Raw genomic sequence first — 15,814 nt, 5'->3', positions numbered from 1 at the left:
ACCAAGGAGGGTCTTGGAGTGCAGGCACAGACAAACCAGACACATATGGTCCTTGCCGCCCCATGTCATAACTATTAACGGATTTCAGGTCCTCCTGAGCAGTATAACCTGTCTCCCCTCCTACCCCACACAAGGAAGGTATTTGCCTTACTCATCTCCACCCAGTATACATGCCTCATTCAATCAGCAAGTGACCCTCAAGACACCTATCCCATTCCTTGTACTTGTACCCTGGGTATAAAAGTGGACTAAGGCCCATTCATCATTGGTTCTCCCTTGAGCTGGCTCACTGTTTTAACAGCGTCTCCCATTCTTTTTTTCTTTCTTTTTAAAAAATTTTCTTTATTCTTTTATCGCAGGGTAATTGCTTAACAGAATTTTGCTGTTTTCTGTCAAAGCTCAAGAAGAATCAGCCATAGATATACATATATCCCTTCCCTTTTGAACCTCTCTCCCAACTCCCTCCCAATCCCACCCCTGTTGATGCAGAGCCCCTGAGCCATAGAGCAAATTCCCCTTGACTATCTATTTTACATGTGGTAATGTAAGTTTCCATATTACTCTTTCCATACATCTCACCCTCTCCTCCCCTCTCTCCATGTCCCTAAGTCTATTGTTTCTCAGCCTTTTGGCTAAGATCAAGTGTATTATCTCTTCTTATCAGCATCTCCCACTCTAATAAACTTTATTTCCCTCTCATTCTATATGTCTGGAAATTCTTTTCCAACCTGTGCACAGACCACAACAGTATCTTCTATATTTGTGTTTGGAGATTCCTTGGTAGGCTGATTAAAGTTTGGGTCATCTCTATTTTGATCCTGTAGTGTCCCAAGTGCTCCTATAGTATCTAAGGCTAGAAGAATCTCAATAACTGTTTGTTGAATGAATAACAGTGATTGAGTCAATAGATGAGGTTTACTTAATTTTCTGGCCTTTCTAAAATTAGATTAAAAGGAATCTGAGTTGTAAATTCTTGTAAAATTCCTAGATTTTATGCTTTCAGTAATTATTGGAACACTGACAATCAAGCAGTTGAAAACAGGACCTCTGGTAGATCCTTCTCAACAATTAGTACCATTATTATGGAAAAATAACCTGAAAAGTTTTTTGGAAGAGTTTGAACAGTTTAAAGTGTATTTAATCTAAAATTTCTCATAAATTTTATTGGAATTCACTGAGTATGATATTTTGTCTCATTCTTGTTTTTATTGTGCTCTATTTGATTTTTAAATTTTTTATGTTTAATAGCACAGAGAGCAACTTTATAGAGACATTTTATCACATAAGAAAGGAAAATATAATGTTTACTCATAAGATTCATTCATCACAGTATTTTAGTCAGCAAGGGGAAAAAGGTCTATTCTTCAGAGAAATGGTGATTTAGGATATTCAGGAAATCCCTTCCAAAATCTTATACATTTAGATATCTTCACTTAGATAGTAAGCAAAATAATCCATATGCTTCTGGCCTAGTTCTTATGCTTTTCTATCTGTTTGGATATTATCTGCCAAGTTTTCTGTTTCAGTAGTGGTATAAATGTTGATAACATGTTTATAATCCTTAGTGTATTTCCTCTTGGCCCTGTTGTCACATTTGATTCGTTGGAGTATTTCCCATGAGCCTTGGCCATATGGTGGATAAAGCAACATTTGCCTCATGCAGGTTAAAATTCATAGAGAAATCACATCCAGAATGGACCACAGTAACTCCCTATCTTGCTTCCTTTCACTGTGTTTGCTCCCATGGCTTCCATGTAACATGTATCAAGGAAATTTATCTATAGAAATAAGGTAATTCCAAATATGTTGAGATAGAGTATTCTTAGAAATGCTCGATATCTTATCTTAAAATTGAAATAGCTACCAAGTTTTTAAAATAGCTTCAGTCACCTGAAGTGATGCATTTGTACAAAAAGAGGTAAGACTGTAAAGTAAAAGCCAATGACAACTTTCTCTTAGCATTGATTTATACGTTCTTAGCTTAACTTTTCATTACATGGAGACGAATAATTTGGAGTTGCCTATCCTTTCTGTAAATATCAAGGGTTATGAAGAATGAGCACATTAATAATTTCTGTTTGTCTTACTAATTATTTATTCCTTGTTAGAAAATTACTCTTTGAGTTTGGTTCTCCTCATTGAATATATGTTTGATAAATAACACATGCTTTATTTCAAGCAGAAAGAATTTAGAATACCAATTTCACCATTTACTAGCTATATGATTTTGTTTAATATTAACCTATCATTGTTAGGTTATTCAAACATTGCACACAACTATTGTAATGAGTCTGTTAGATAACTACATAAATCTTAGCATTGTCTCTCAAATAAGTTTCCTCAAAAATGGTTATTATTTTTTATATTGGGATCATCTTCCTCAAAGGTAATAATTGATTTTATTTTTAGGAATAATAATAAAAATAGTATTTACTCTGGGAATAAATGCTTTAAAATTTTTATATAATTTCACTTTTCTTTTAATTAAATTAGCCCTCATAATAATTCCATGAAATATTATAGTCATGTTCATAGTGAAAAAAAAACCTATAACTCAGAGAGTTGTATTTTTAATAATTTCTCTTGGAGTACAAATCCCTAATAGTCTCACACGTTTTTAATTAAAGTTAACTCCTGATGCCATATTTTTATAAGAATTTATTTCCTTTTTAATTTAAAAATTATCTTCAGACATAGATAATAGTTAAAACTGAGACAATTAGGGGAAAAGCAACACTTCTAGGAAAATATACAGATTTTGAGAGTGACTTAGGTCTTTACAGTTTTTCCTTCATTATTCCTATTCATACTTATTGGTGCTTTGATTTGATTTCCCTTTTACATTAAGAAAGAAAAAAGGATTTTTTTTTTAAACTAGAGGACTGAGAGAAACAGGACTCTGAACTAATTGTAGGACTAGCAAAGGCAGTCATAAAGTAATAATCTGAAAATTATCTAAATTGATTCTTATGAGTTTTTTTTTTTTCCCCCATACAGTCATGATGATGTTCTTCCATGGTATTAGATGTCAGCAAACACAATCAGGAGTGGAATGAATCATTCTAGAAAAAGATTAGGGTTGTTATAAAACCAAGCTATTACCCAAGATATCAAATTTAAGAAATATTCTGTTCTATTCTGTGACAAGTTATTCTAGCTTATAAACCTACCACCAAGAAAAAGATCCTCAAGTGAAAGGAAAAGATAAGGAAGTGGAATACTATGTCGTATGCAAGGGTGCAAAGTGCTTTGAGGATATATGTGTTCATAGAATTACTTATGATTTCCTTAGGAGTCTTAAAGTTATGAAGAGAAAATTCAGTACACATAGAGAATGTCAGAAGCTAATTTGTTTCCAATTATATTGTGGAATTTAGAGAGCTTCCCACTTGTGTCTCACAATTTATATAAAATAAGGAATGTAATCTTTAATAGACATTTAAATATTGTAGCTTTTTTAAATTGGTGAATTTGAGGAATGCTAGTGATCTTTTCTCAAAGAAGCCATGCTTACACTTTACTATGAAATAGCATGTGTGTCCTGAAAATCACTTCCAGTTACCTTATTTAAAACAATGGGCAACATTTGTTTATCATATAGGTTAATTTTCACTTTCAATGAGCCACATGCCTGTTTTGACAATGAGATCTAAGACACTGCTGCTAAGTCATTTCAGTCGTGTCTGACTCTTTGAGACCCTATGGACTGTAGCTTGCCAGGCTCCTTTGTACATGGGGATTCTCCAGGCTGAATAGTGGAGTGGATTGCCATGCCCTCCTCCAGGGCATCTTCCCAACCTAAAGATGGAACCCACATCTCTTATGTCTCCTGAATAGGCAGACGTGTACTTTACCACCAGTGCCACCTGGGAAGCCCTTATCCAAGACACTAGAATTCATTACAAAGGAAGGGACAGAAAGGAATATGTAACTTGTTATCCTAAGTTCCATGGGACTAAGGGAAAAAAAAAGCTTGAATGAGTTGTAAGGAAAAAAAAAAAAACTCGGAAATGATGTCTTAGAAATTTGGATATATTCTTCATTACTTTACCAAAACCATCCCAGGAATGGTTAACACCTCACATTCCAGAAGTGGTTTACAGATCAGAGTCATCAGTTCAGTTCAGTTCAGTCATGCAATCATGTCTGACTCTTATACACAGTTGTTAATTACAGATGATTTTTATTAACTGAGAACAATGACTTTTATATTTGTCAATATGTATCAAATTCTGGGTTGCCTGAATTTACTGAGGGAACTCAGCTTCTTTTTAACATAAATGCATTATTATTACTCTTAATTGGAATGACAAAATAAAGGTTTTCTTTGCTATTTCATGTTTATACTAATACACTGACAAAATAGAGATTCTATTAAGAGAATATTAATGTAGATGCTTCCCAGGTGGCACAGTTGGTAAATAATCTGTTTGCCAATGCAAGATTTGCAAGAGACTTGAGTTCAATACCTGGATGGGGAAGATCCCCTGAAGTAGAAGATGGCACCCTCACTCCAGTGTTCTTGCCTGGAAAATTCTATGGGTAGAGGAGCCTGGTGGGCTACAGTCAATGGGGCTGCAAAGTGTTGGACACGGCTGAGAAACAGAAATGGAGAGAGAATACTAGTAACATTTAGATGGCAGAAATTTTTAAGGAAAAATATTCTCTGGAAGGCAATGTTTGTTTTCAGATATTCATACACTTCGGTTGAGAGCTTAGCTGAAGAGCCAATGGAGAGAAGCTACCATCTGTGGGATTATGACTGAACACCTCTAAGCGAGAATCCTGCCCATGCAGAATGACATGTCAGCATCACAGGATCCTTGATTGGCCTTAGATACCTGGTTCCCCAACATCCCTGCTGGCAGGCCTCCCCCGGGGTCCCTAAGGGAGCACCACCCTGTGTTTTGGGACCAGGGTCAGGTGCAGAGAGCCCTTTACCCTGGGACACTGGGTGCAGCCAGAAAGATAGTCACCCGTTCCCCCATCATGGTGCCCCAATTTGTAGGGAACCTGGTGCTAAACCATTCGTAGATGACCTAATACTGGTTTGGGATACTGACAATGGTCTGTCTAGTCAAGGCTGTGGTTTTCCCAGTAGTCATGTATGGATGTGAGAGTTGGACTGTGAAGAAAGCTGAGCGCCAAGGAATTGATGCTTTTGAACTGTGGTGTTGAAGAAGACTCTTGAGAGTCCCTTGGACTTCAAGGAGATGCAACCAGTCCATTCTAAAGGAGATGAGTCCTGGTGTTCTTTGGAAGGAATGATGCTAAAGCTGAAACTCCAGTACTTTGGCCAGGTCATGCAAAGAGTTGACTCATTGGAAAAGACTATGATGCTGGGAGGGATTGGGGGCAGGAGGAGAAGGGGACGATAGAGGATGGGATGGATGGATGGCATCACTGACTCAATGGACGTGAGTCTGAGTGAACTCCGGGAGTTGGTGATGGACAGGGAGGCCTGGCGTGCTGCGATTCATGGGGTCGCAAAGAGTCGGACAGGACTGAGCTACCGAACTGAACTGAACTGACTGATGTAGCAGAGCAGCTCCGTTGCTGTTATCTAATGAAAGCTTTAATAATTTGGCCAGTTGATGTCAACAGCTGACTCATTGGAAAAGACTATGATTCTGGGAAAGATTGAGGGCAGAAGGAGAAGAGGACGTCAGAGGCATGGCATCACCATGGCATGATGGCATGGATGGTATCACCAAAGCAATAGACATGAACCTGAGCAAATTCTGGGAGATGGTGAGGGACTGGGAAGTCTGGCGTGCTGCAGTCCACGGGGTCACAACGAGTTGGACACGACTTGGTGACTGAACAACACATTTTGGTTTCCTTAACTCATAACACAGATGCAATCTACTAAACGTCCACTCTGCCTCCTCTCTTGACTCTCTAATATCTGAGAAGACTGCTGAAGCAAATCCATTATCTGGATTCCTTTATTCCATTATCTGTGGCCTCAGAAGAGGAGTATGAGGTTGGGAGGTTAATATGAGTCTGAGTGGAAACTTAGAAATCTGTCAGGTTGTTAAAGATTTCATTCCAATGACTTTTACTTTGGAGACATATCCACTGGGTGACTTTTTCCTGACACATTTAGGTTTTCTATACTACAGTAGAGAATAACAATACAAGGAACCAGCCAACACAAACTAGGATAGGATGATTTTATGGGGCTTGAAAAAAGACGAAGTCTTTCCCAACAGGAGGGAATCCTCTAAGAGTGGGGGGTGGGGCATTTTACAAGTCAAGAGGTAGCATTTATTTTACTGTATTTGCTATGTTTTAGAAAGATTTAGGTGATAATCCCTGCTTTTCAATTCAGGTATGTGATTTGGATATGATTTTTAAAAATTATTTCTACTCTGATTCCAATCTGTAAAACAGGGATTTTATAAAGAAATATTCTATGTGAAACACACTGGTAAAAACTTACTTTAAAGTAAGTTACCTGTTTTTATTAACTTGTTTTTAAAAATCTCCTGAATTATGTTAGCATGGCATAGTAAGTTTACTTTTAGAGACAAATCCCAGTGTTATACATGGATAATCCACTTTTCTGAGTCTTCTGTTTGTGTTTTCTCCTGAAGGTTACTTAAAAGAAGAAGAAAAATGAGAAACTACACAGAAATAACAGAATTTATCCTCCTGGGACTGTTGAACAACCCACAACTTCAGATTGTGATCTTTGTCTTTCTGCTCATCACCTACATGCTCGGCATCACTGGGAACTTGACCATTATCACCCTGACCCTGCTGGATATCCACCTCCAGACCCCCGTGTATTTCTTCCTCAGGAGTTTCTCCATATTGGAAGTTTCATTCACAGCTGTCACTATTCCCAAGTTCTTGGCCACCATTATTACGGGAGATAAAACCATCTCTTTTAATGATTGTATGATTCAGTTATTTTTTTACCTTTTCTCGGGAGTCACTGAGATTTATCTTCTGGCTGTCATGTCCTATGACCGCTACATTGCCATCTGCAAACCGCTGCATTACATGACCATCATGAATCACAGAGTCTGCATGCTGCTTGTCTTGGCTTCTTGGCTGACTTCATTCTTCATTATATTCCCATTATTCGTATTCTTCATACAGCTTGATTACTGTAAGTCCAATGTTATCAACCATTTTATTTGTGATTATTTCCCTGTATTATACCTTTCTTGTTCAGACACCAAATTTCTAGAGATACTGGGGTTTTCCTGTGCTGTTTATTCTATTGTTCACTTTAGCATTAATAATTCTGTCCTACACATATATCATCAAAACAATTTTGAGGATCCCTTCTACCACTCAGAGGACAAAGGCCTTTTCCATGTGTTCGTCCCACATGATTGTCATCTCCATCTCTTATGGCAGCTGCATTTTCATGTATGTGAATCCATCTGCAAAAGACAGGGTCTCTTTGAGCAAGGGAGTGGCTATGCTAAATACCTCAGTAGCACCCATGCTGAACCCCTTTATCTACACTCTTAGAAATCAGCAAGTCAAGAGAGCCTTCATGGACATGGCAAGGAAGATTATGTTTTTTATCAAGGAAATGAAAATATAAAAGTCCTGTTTCATGAATTAGAGGCATATGAATGAAGAGCAATTAAATTAAAATCCAGGTTTTTCAAAATTTATTAATATCCACACAGCCTCTCTAGGTTCATTTTCATCATTTATATTTTTATTGTCAGCAGTTTACTAAGGATATTTGCATATGTGTATTTTATTTTTGCCATTTAAATTTGAACTCTTCATATATGTACATATATATACATATACATTTTTTTCCATTCCGATTGCAAACCTTCTCTTATGCACTTTTCCTATGGTGAAATTTCAAAATGCAAGAGACAATAGCATTTTGTGATTTCACCAGAATTACTTTTTTCAGTAATGAGTAAATATTGTATCATGTTTAACCTTATTTTTTATTACCACACAAGGATAGTAAACATAATCTTACAGTCTCATTAGAACATAGCATATACTCTCCTTTTCATTTTGTGGCCAATTTAGTAACTACGTGAAAAACAGTACAACTTAAAAGAATAATGTAATTACACTTTCTTGAGAAATGAAATAACTTCCTCATTAGTGAGTTTAACACTTTCTGTGCTGTATAATTTATCAACTCAAAGACTATTATAATGAAGGAAACTATGAAAGCTATTAGGGAAAACTATGAAAAAGCCTCCACTTCTTGGGGAACTCCAAAATTAACATATGTACCATAACAATTCTTTTAAAATGCCTGAAGAAATTATCAATTAAAAAAAATACACAATGTGAGAGTTGCAAGTTAAATTTTATTTGGGGCAATATGAGGATTGCAATCTGGGAGTCAGACCTCAGATATCTGTGAGAAACAGATCTAAAGAGGTATAGGGGAAGGACAGTATATATGTGATTTGGTAAAAAGGGAGTACATGTATTCAAGCACATTTTTTTTGTAGAAAGTTTCTGCTCATCTCATGAAATGCCTGCTAGTTATGAGAAATAATCGTCACCATGAAGAATTTTAGTGTTTTTCTTGACATGAAGAGATACAAGAATTGGGCTCATAAAATGAGCTCCTGAGACTGTTTAACTATTTGAAGGCCTGTCCTGCCAGTTTTCCCAGAGCACAAAGTGCCTCAGTCCTGCTTTCCACACTGAACTCCTTCAGGCGGTGTTGAACATCAGCAGCTGAACAGCACATGATTTAATCCTTGTAGAGGCAGATGGCAAGCACTCATGGCACGTGCCAATTTGTAGCTGACAAAATAAATATTACTGGATACCAAAGATGACTGCATTTCCTGTGGTCAGTTGTATATTTAACTAAAAGCTTGATGTTAAGCTGATCTTTTGATAATCAGTAGCTAAGGGGTGTTATAACTTTCTCATATTTGTGACTATTCTGAGATAATAGCTTGTACACACAATTCATTTAATTGCCTCTTTAAGTGATATGCCTAATCAATAGGAGTAAAGAAGGTAACAAGAGCAAAGTTTTATCATATATAAACTTGAGGTCTTTTGTTAAAAATGCTTAATTTAAGCATTATCATATTGGAAAATGTACTGATTAGAATTTATATGAATAATCACGCAAGATCATGCAATTCTGGCCCTGAACACTTTTTTCATTTCTGTTTTCCCTGAAGTCAAAAATGTATATAATGATGAAAGTTACTCAAACTCATCCCTCATTTTTAAACCATTATTATACAAAGACTGTAACCATAACCAGGCATGTTTCTCCTGATATTCACATACTATACTCAACTGAGAGTCTTAGATCCATCATTTGATGAAACACAAGAAAAACAACTTATAAAAAAATACTGAGATTTCCACTTTGTACGGAAGACATGCTATTACTTTCTCCTTCCCTCATGCTGAAACATTTATAGTTTCTAAGCTTGATTGGAAGCATGTGAAAATACTGAAGTTTAGACTTGATTGAGGGTTGTGAGTTCTTATTCACTCAATAAAAATATACCATAATTAGTAGATAGGTTAGTTCTGGGAATTAAAAGAACTGTAAAAATTTTACAAAAGATATGAAGAAGTCTACGCTGATATTATCCGATAATGCAGCTCTCTACATCATTCTATACAAACTCTTCAGTGGTTAGTTTAAATGTTTACTATCAGTATAATCATTTTGATTATCAATAGCAGGGGTCAACACACACTTTTTATGTAAAAGGGTAATATATTGATAATTTAGAGTTTGCAGGCATAGTGTCCCTGATGCAATTACTCAGTTCCTCCTGTCTTTATTTTGGAGGCTGTGTGTTCAATAAAACTTTAAACAAAAATAGGTGGTGGGCTAAATTTTCCCAGTGGGCTATGGATAGTCCACTGACTTCCTGTCTTAAAATTTTCCTAAACATTGACCCATATATTATTTCTTATTTAAAATAATGTAGTATGACTCATGGGTTCATCTAGTCAAAGCTATGGTTTTTCTAGCAGTCATGTATCGATGTGAGAGTTGGACTATAAAGAAAGCTGAAGAATTGATGCTTTTGAACTGTTGTGTTGGAGAAGACTCTTGAGAGTTCCTTGGACAGCAAAGAGATCCAAACAGTCCATCCTAAAGGAAATCATTTCTGAATCTTCATTGGAAGGGCTGATGTTGAAGCTGAAAGTCCAATACTTTGGCCACCTGATGTGAAGAACTGACTCATTTGAAGAAACCCTGATGCTGGGAAAGAAGGAAGGTGGGAGGAGAAGGGGACGACAGAGGGTGAGATGGTTGGGTGGCATTACCGACTCATAGGACATGAGTTTTAGTAAACTCTGGGAGTTGGTGATGAATAGGGAGGCCTAGCATGCTGCTTTCCATGGTGCTGCAGAGAGTTGGACACGACTGAGTGACTGAACTGTTTATGACAAAAATGAGAAAATTCTTGGTAGAGGTACAATTTTAAAATTTAATTCCAACATTTTTTACATGCATATGAATGATGATAATCTTATAAGATATTTCCAGAGGAAAAGATAAGGTAATATTTCTGCAAGAGAATAACAATTACAGGTACTTCAGAATGTCGTTGGCAGGATTTAGTGAGCCAATAGGAAGAAATTGCTTTCTTTTAGAAAATCATTCTCTAGAATAAGTCTGAAATATAATAATTGCTAAACAAAATTATCTCTACCCTCTTCTTTCTTGTCCTTCTCTTCATTATTATCAAAATTATTAATAGTAGTATAAAGAATTTGAATAAGTTTATAATCTTTCAAAAATATTTAAGTAAATATTTATATTTTATTTCCAATCTGATAGTGTATGTGGTTATTTGATTTTATGAAAATGCCAGATAGAATTAAAATTATCTAATAATATTCATTTCTGTTATCTTGTAAGTCAAAATTTCAGAAATCCACATTATTCCTGAGATTCTTTTTCTCAAACGAAATGGCTTATGTTGTAACATTTTATACTTCATCAAATACATAATGAATAAAAAACAATTTACAGAAAATTCTGAAACAATATTCAGCTTTATCCTATTTATTTCATTCAGCGTGTGGAAAAGTTTAGAATAGGAATGAATAAAAAGGAATCATTTAACTGTAGTGAAATAGTTTTGAGAGAATATACAGCTTCCATAAGAGATGGAAATGACAATGATGTGAGAGGAGCATGTAGAAAATGCCTTTTTTCTGTGACTGGCAGAAGGCAGCCTCAGAATTGTCTTGATGATGAACATGTAAGATAGAATTATTAATGCCAAAGTAAAAAGCAGAATCACTATTGAAGAGTAAAAACCAATCACTTCAACGAGCCATGTGTCTGAGCAAGATAGTTTCAAGAGGGGGAAATAGTCACAAGCAAAGTGATCAATGATATTAGAACCACAGTAATATAACTGGAGAAAAATAATAACAGGTGGGAAGATGTTTAAGAATCCTGCCAGCCAAGCACAAAAGACAAGCAATACACAGACTCTGTCGTTCATGATGGTTGTGTAATGCAGGGGTTTGCAGATAGCTACATAGCGATCATAGGACATGGCAGTTAGAAGATAAAATTCAGTGATACCCAAGAAAATGAAAAAAAAAACAGCTGAGTTGTACAATTGTTGTATGAAATTGCTTTGTCCCTGGTGATAATTGCGCCCAGAAATCTAGGAATACAGACAGTTGTAAAGGAGACTTCTAATACAGAGAAGTTCCTGAAGAAAAAATACATAGGTGTCTGTAGATGGGAGTCCACCAAGGTGAGAATGATGATGGTCAAATTTCCAGTGACATAATATATGTGTGATTATTAAAAAGAAAAAAAATCACAATCTGAAACTCTGGGTCATCTGATAGCCCCAGAAGAATGAATTCTGTGGGTCTTGTGTGGTTTTTCATTGTTGATTCTTTTCTTCCTCATTAGAACAGAAAATGTATACTCTCCCTATAGACATAAAAAATGTTAAAAGATATTTGAGAATAGAATACAAAAGTTTTAAAGCTTCGATCATGAAGATAGTGTTTGAAATTTAAAGCCTCTGTTCCCATACAGTAACTTTCTCCAGTTTCCATTCAACCTGTCATTCAAGTAATGAATATTATCTGAAGTTAAATATTGAGCTCTCATCTTCAAAAATACACTCTCACAGGCCATGGATGAAATAAAAGTTAAGTGTTAACATTTAAACTGGGACATTTCTTCTACTGTTTTCTTTGTTAAGACTTCAAATTATTCTTTAAAATATTTAGCTTCTTTGGTAATAATATGATAATATTTAATTTATTCTTCTCCTTTCCTCAGTATTATAAAAACCAGTATGCTTTGTAGATAATCTAAATACAGAGTTTATAAGCTTACAGAGGCTATGTATCCCTCTTCCACATTTATATTTTGAAAAACTGAGGCCCACTTTGTTTAGGAAACTTTCACAAGTTTAAATGACTCGGGTACATAGTAAATATCTCACTTTAGAATATGTGTTTATCCATGGGAATATTTTTTTGGTATTCTCTGCTTTCTTATGGGTTCGGTTGTTGCAATCCTTTACCACATCATTGTTTTCTTTTTTCTGATAAAAGGCCAGAAGGACAAGAGAGTGTAACTTCTGCTACTAAAATAAATATTGCCTAGAAATTAGTTAGTTCATGAATGAGCACATCAGTTTTCTTTTGTTTTACAATACTGCTTTAGAAAGTGACCAAGTTGATGGTCAAAACTTTTACTGGGAAGCAGGTATTCCTTTACATAGGGAATGTTATTTTAATTCTGTAACAGAAAACCATTTAACTTAAGAAAAGCTAGTGAAAAACCCAAGACTTTATGCTGTGCTGGTTCTTTAGAACTCTATGAATAGTCTTCTTGTTAGTAAATAATCACATTTTAATATCAAAAAGGTTTTGAATTCACAAACCCATAAACAAATACTATTTTAAAACATTTTAGTGATATGGAATCATATTATTATACTCAATAATAACAAATATTAAATAATAATATTAAATAACAAATAACAAAGATACTTACTCCCTGGTTCTTCTTGATGATTTAGTCTCAAATTTTAAAGTCTGATTACTTCCATACTTATGTAAATTCAGAGTTGGTGAATTGAGTTGGCAATTTATTTGGTTTCTTTTGTACTCTCAAATCAAGTATGGTGATTTAACTTTGTCATGGCTCTCAAGGTTTATAGTTCTCATTGTGGTTAGACTGGTAATATTTGACCCACAATATCCTTCATTCCTGCTGCTGCAAAATTTGAGGAATATTTTCATTATAATGCAATGCATAGTTGCTCTTTGTCTCTTAACCAAGCTGTATGTATAAACTTAATTACACCTGGGTAGACTCGTAAAGTACTTCGTACACTTGCTCCTTTTCATATAATATGAAACACTACTTACTAAGACATTTTCTTTGTACTAATGCAAAGATTTTAAATGAATATTTTGTAATTCTATGATAATCTATCTATACAATTTAAGTAATATTTTCCTTAGGCTTCAGAGCCTAACATTTTCTACAAATTCTACTTTTAAAAATAGAAAATAAGAATATTCTTCTCTATGTATGTCATATACATGGAACTAGATTTATTTTATCTGTCTCCTGTTAGCCCAAGGGAATCTAAGTAAAGAGAGGGCCAATGAGGCATCATTAAAAGATACAGGTGAATCAGTTTTGTAAATATGGATACAAAAATGTAAAAAGGCAAAATGACTGAGATACATGAGGCAACTTCAGAAATAGTATGTGATATTGAGTGTGTGAAAATTTAATTTAGATTTGACTCTTGTATGATTATGTTTAAGGAATCTACTTTTTTCTCCCAGAAATTCTGGACTTACCCTTAAGAGAGTTAGTGTGTTTATATCCCTTGAATTTTGAGTTTACATCATAGAAAGAGAAAGTCTCTACAAGTAGATTTGTATTTATAGAACTCCAGAGAGGCAGTTGTTAAACATTTACCAGAAGTTGTTAATCCTTCTCATTTAGAACATCTGTCAGCCATGCAGTGGATACTCAATAAATATTTTAAAATAAATAAACAGATTTAAATAATTTATGTGCAGAGTCAATCCCTGTTAATCAACAGAACCTTAACAACTGATTGCAACATGTATTATAATTTGAGAAAGAAAATATGAAAAGAATCACCAGTTGGATACACAAATGAAGGTGAAGTCTCTCACCATGGCAGATTTCAAGCTATCAGTGTACCCTTACAGAACTCAGAGGTGAGAACAGACTTGCAACCATTGGATCCCAGGATGTGGTCCAGGCAAGCTCCAGCACATGACTTCTGGGAGTGCATCAGTTCATCTACAAAGTAGATAAAGATCCCTGCTTTCATGGGGTGAGGGATGTAAGAGAATATAGACAATAAACATGAACATAATTGACTAGTAAACTTTATATATGGTATTTCATATGTTAATGAGTAGTTTGTAAAAGAGAAAACTGAAAAATCTTGGAAGTGGGGAGATATTTTATACTAAAAAATGTCATTTGAGAGGATGTTTGTCATTGAGGTGACATTTGAACAGAGGCCTAAAGGAGTGGAGGGTGCTAACCACACAAATATCTGGGAGAGGAGACTTTCCAGTAAAAGAAATATTTAGTGTAAAACACTAAGGGCCTAGGAGGAAAATTGTGTTATTTGCAATGAATGGCATATTTTTTTCCTCCTTTCCAATAGTTTTATATATATTTATTTTTCTTATGATAATTTCATGTATAGAACTTCCAGCAAAGTACTAAATGAAAGGAGTTATGGTGATAGTTCTTATTTTATAACTGATTTTTATAAAGACTTGGCTATTGTTTCAAACATTTAAATTGTTTGCTATCATTCTTATGAATATTTTCAAATATACACTAAGATAGAGAACTGGAGAAATAAGTTTTATTTACAGATCAAGCAGACTCAGTAAGCATGAGGACTTTTTAAATATTTGCATTAACTGTCTTTTTAAAGAATTTTATTGATATATTTTAAACCAGAACTGAAATAGAGTACTTTTGCATCCCTGTATATTTTCAGTATGAATTCCTAAAATACATGCTTGATTTTGCTTAACCATGATGCAATTTTCAAGCTAGTAAAACTAACCAAAGGTTCTTTGGTATTATTTATCATCTTACAATGCTCAGAGATACCCAGTTGTCCCAAAATATCATTTTGCATTAACTTGTTCAAATTGAGTTAAACAAGGAACATATAGCATATCTAGTTGTGATGATCTCGTCAGGTTATTTATGCTACTGAAAAAATATATTCTGTTGTATTTTACTAAAAGACTGTTAAGAATCATGACTGGTCATTGAATTTTGTTCAAAGATATGTGATTTTCTTTTTTCAACCTTTGATTTTCATCTTTAATCTTTTAATGTAACTGATTCCAAAAATAAGCTATCTAAAGATAAATTACCTTTGGGATAAAATCATATGCAACATGAAATACTAGTATTGATACTTTTAGTACTTTATCTTTTAATTTAGGGCTTAAATAACTGATGATATTTAATTTCTTTTTTTTTTTTTGGTATTTAATTTCTTACATTATGTTTTGATACCAAGAATAAAAGTCTCCAAAACTGAGTTAAAAATGTTTGCCTCATCTTTTCCTCTGGAAATACTTTATAAGATTATGCTAATTTACCTTCATAATAAAAAGAGCTAGAGTTAAATTTAAAATTTACATCTATTATTGAATTTTCACATTTCAATCAAAATAAGTTCAATTCAGTCTCTCAGTCGCGTCTGACTCTTTGTGACCCCATGAATCACAGCATGCCAGGCCTCCCTGTCCATCACCAACTCCCAGAGTTCACTCAGACTCACGTCTGTCAAGT

The 15,814-nt window shown here is 34.6% G+C and overlaps 2 pseudogenes; both read left to right on the top strand.

The window, feature by feature from the left end:
• The first annotated feature begins 6,621 nt into the window (after positions 1–6,621).
• Positions 6,622–7,567, top strand: LOC104985912 (annotated as a pseudogene).
• Positions 7,568–9,551: 1,984 nt separating this feature from the next.
• The window catches only part of LOC104985911, a 21,237-nt pseudogene continuing 14,974 nt past the window's right edge, over positions 9,552–15,814 (top strand).

The sequence above is a fragment of the Bison bison genome, unplaced genomic scaffold (genome assembly GCF_000754665.1).
Source record: "Bison bison bison isolate TAMUID 2011002044 unplaced genomic scaffold, Bison_UMD1.0 scf7180017864062, whole genome shotgun sequence".
NCBI lineage: Eukaryota > Metazoa > Chordata > Mammalia > Artiodactyla > Bovidae > Bison > Bison bison.
The sequence above is the reverse complement of the archived record's forward strand: the minus strand, read 5'-3'. Positions and strand labels throughout refer to the sequence as shown.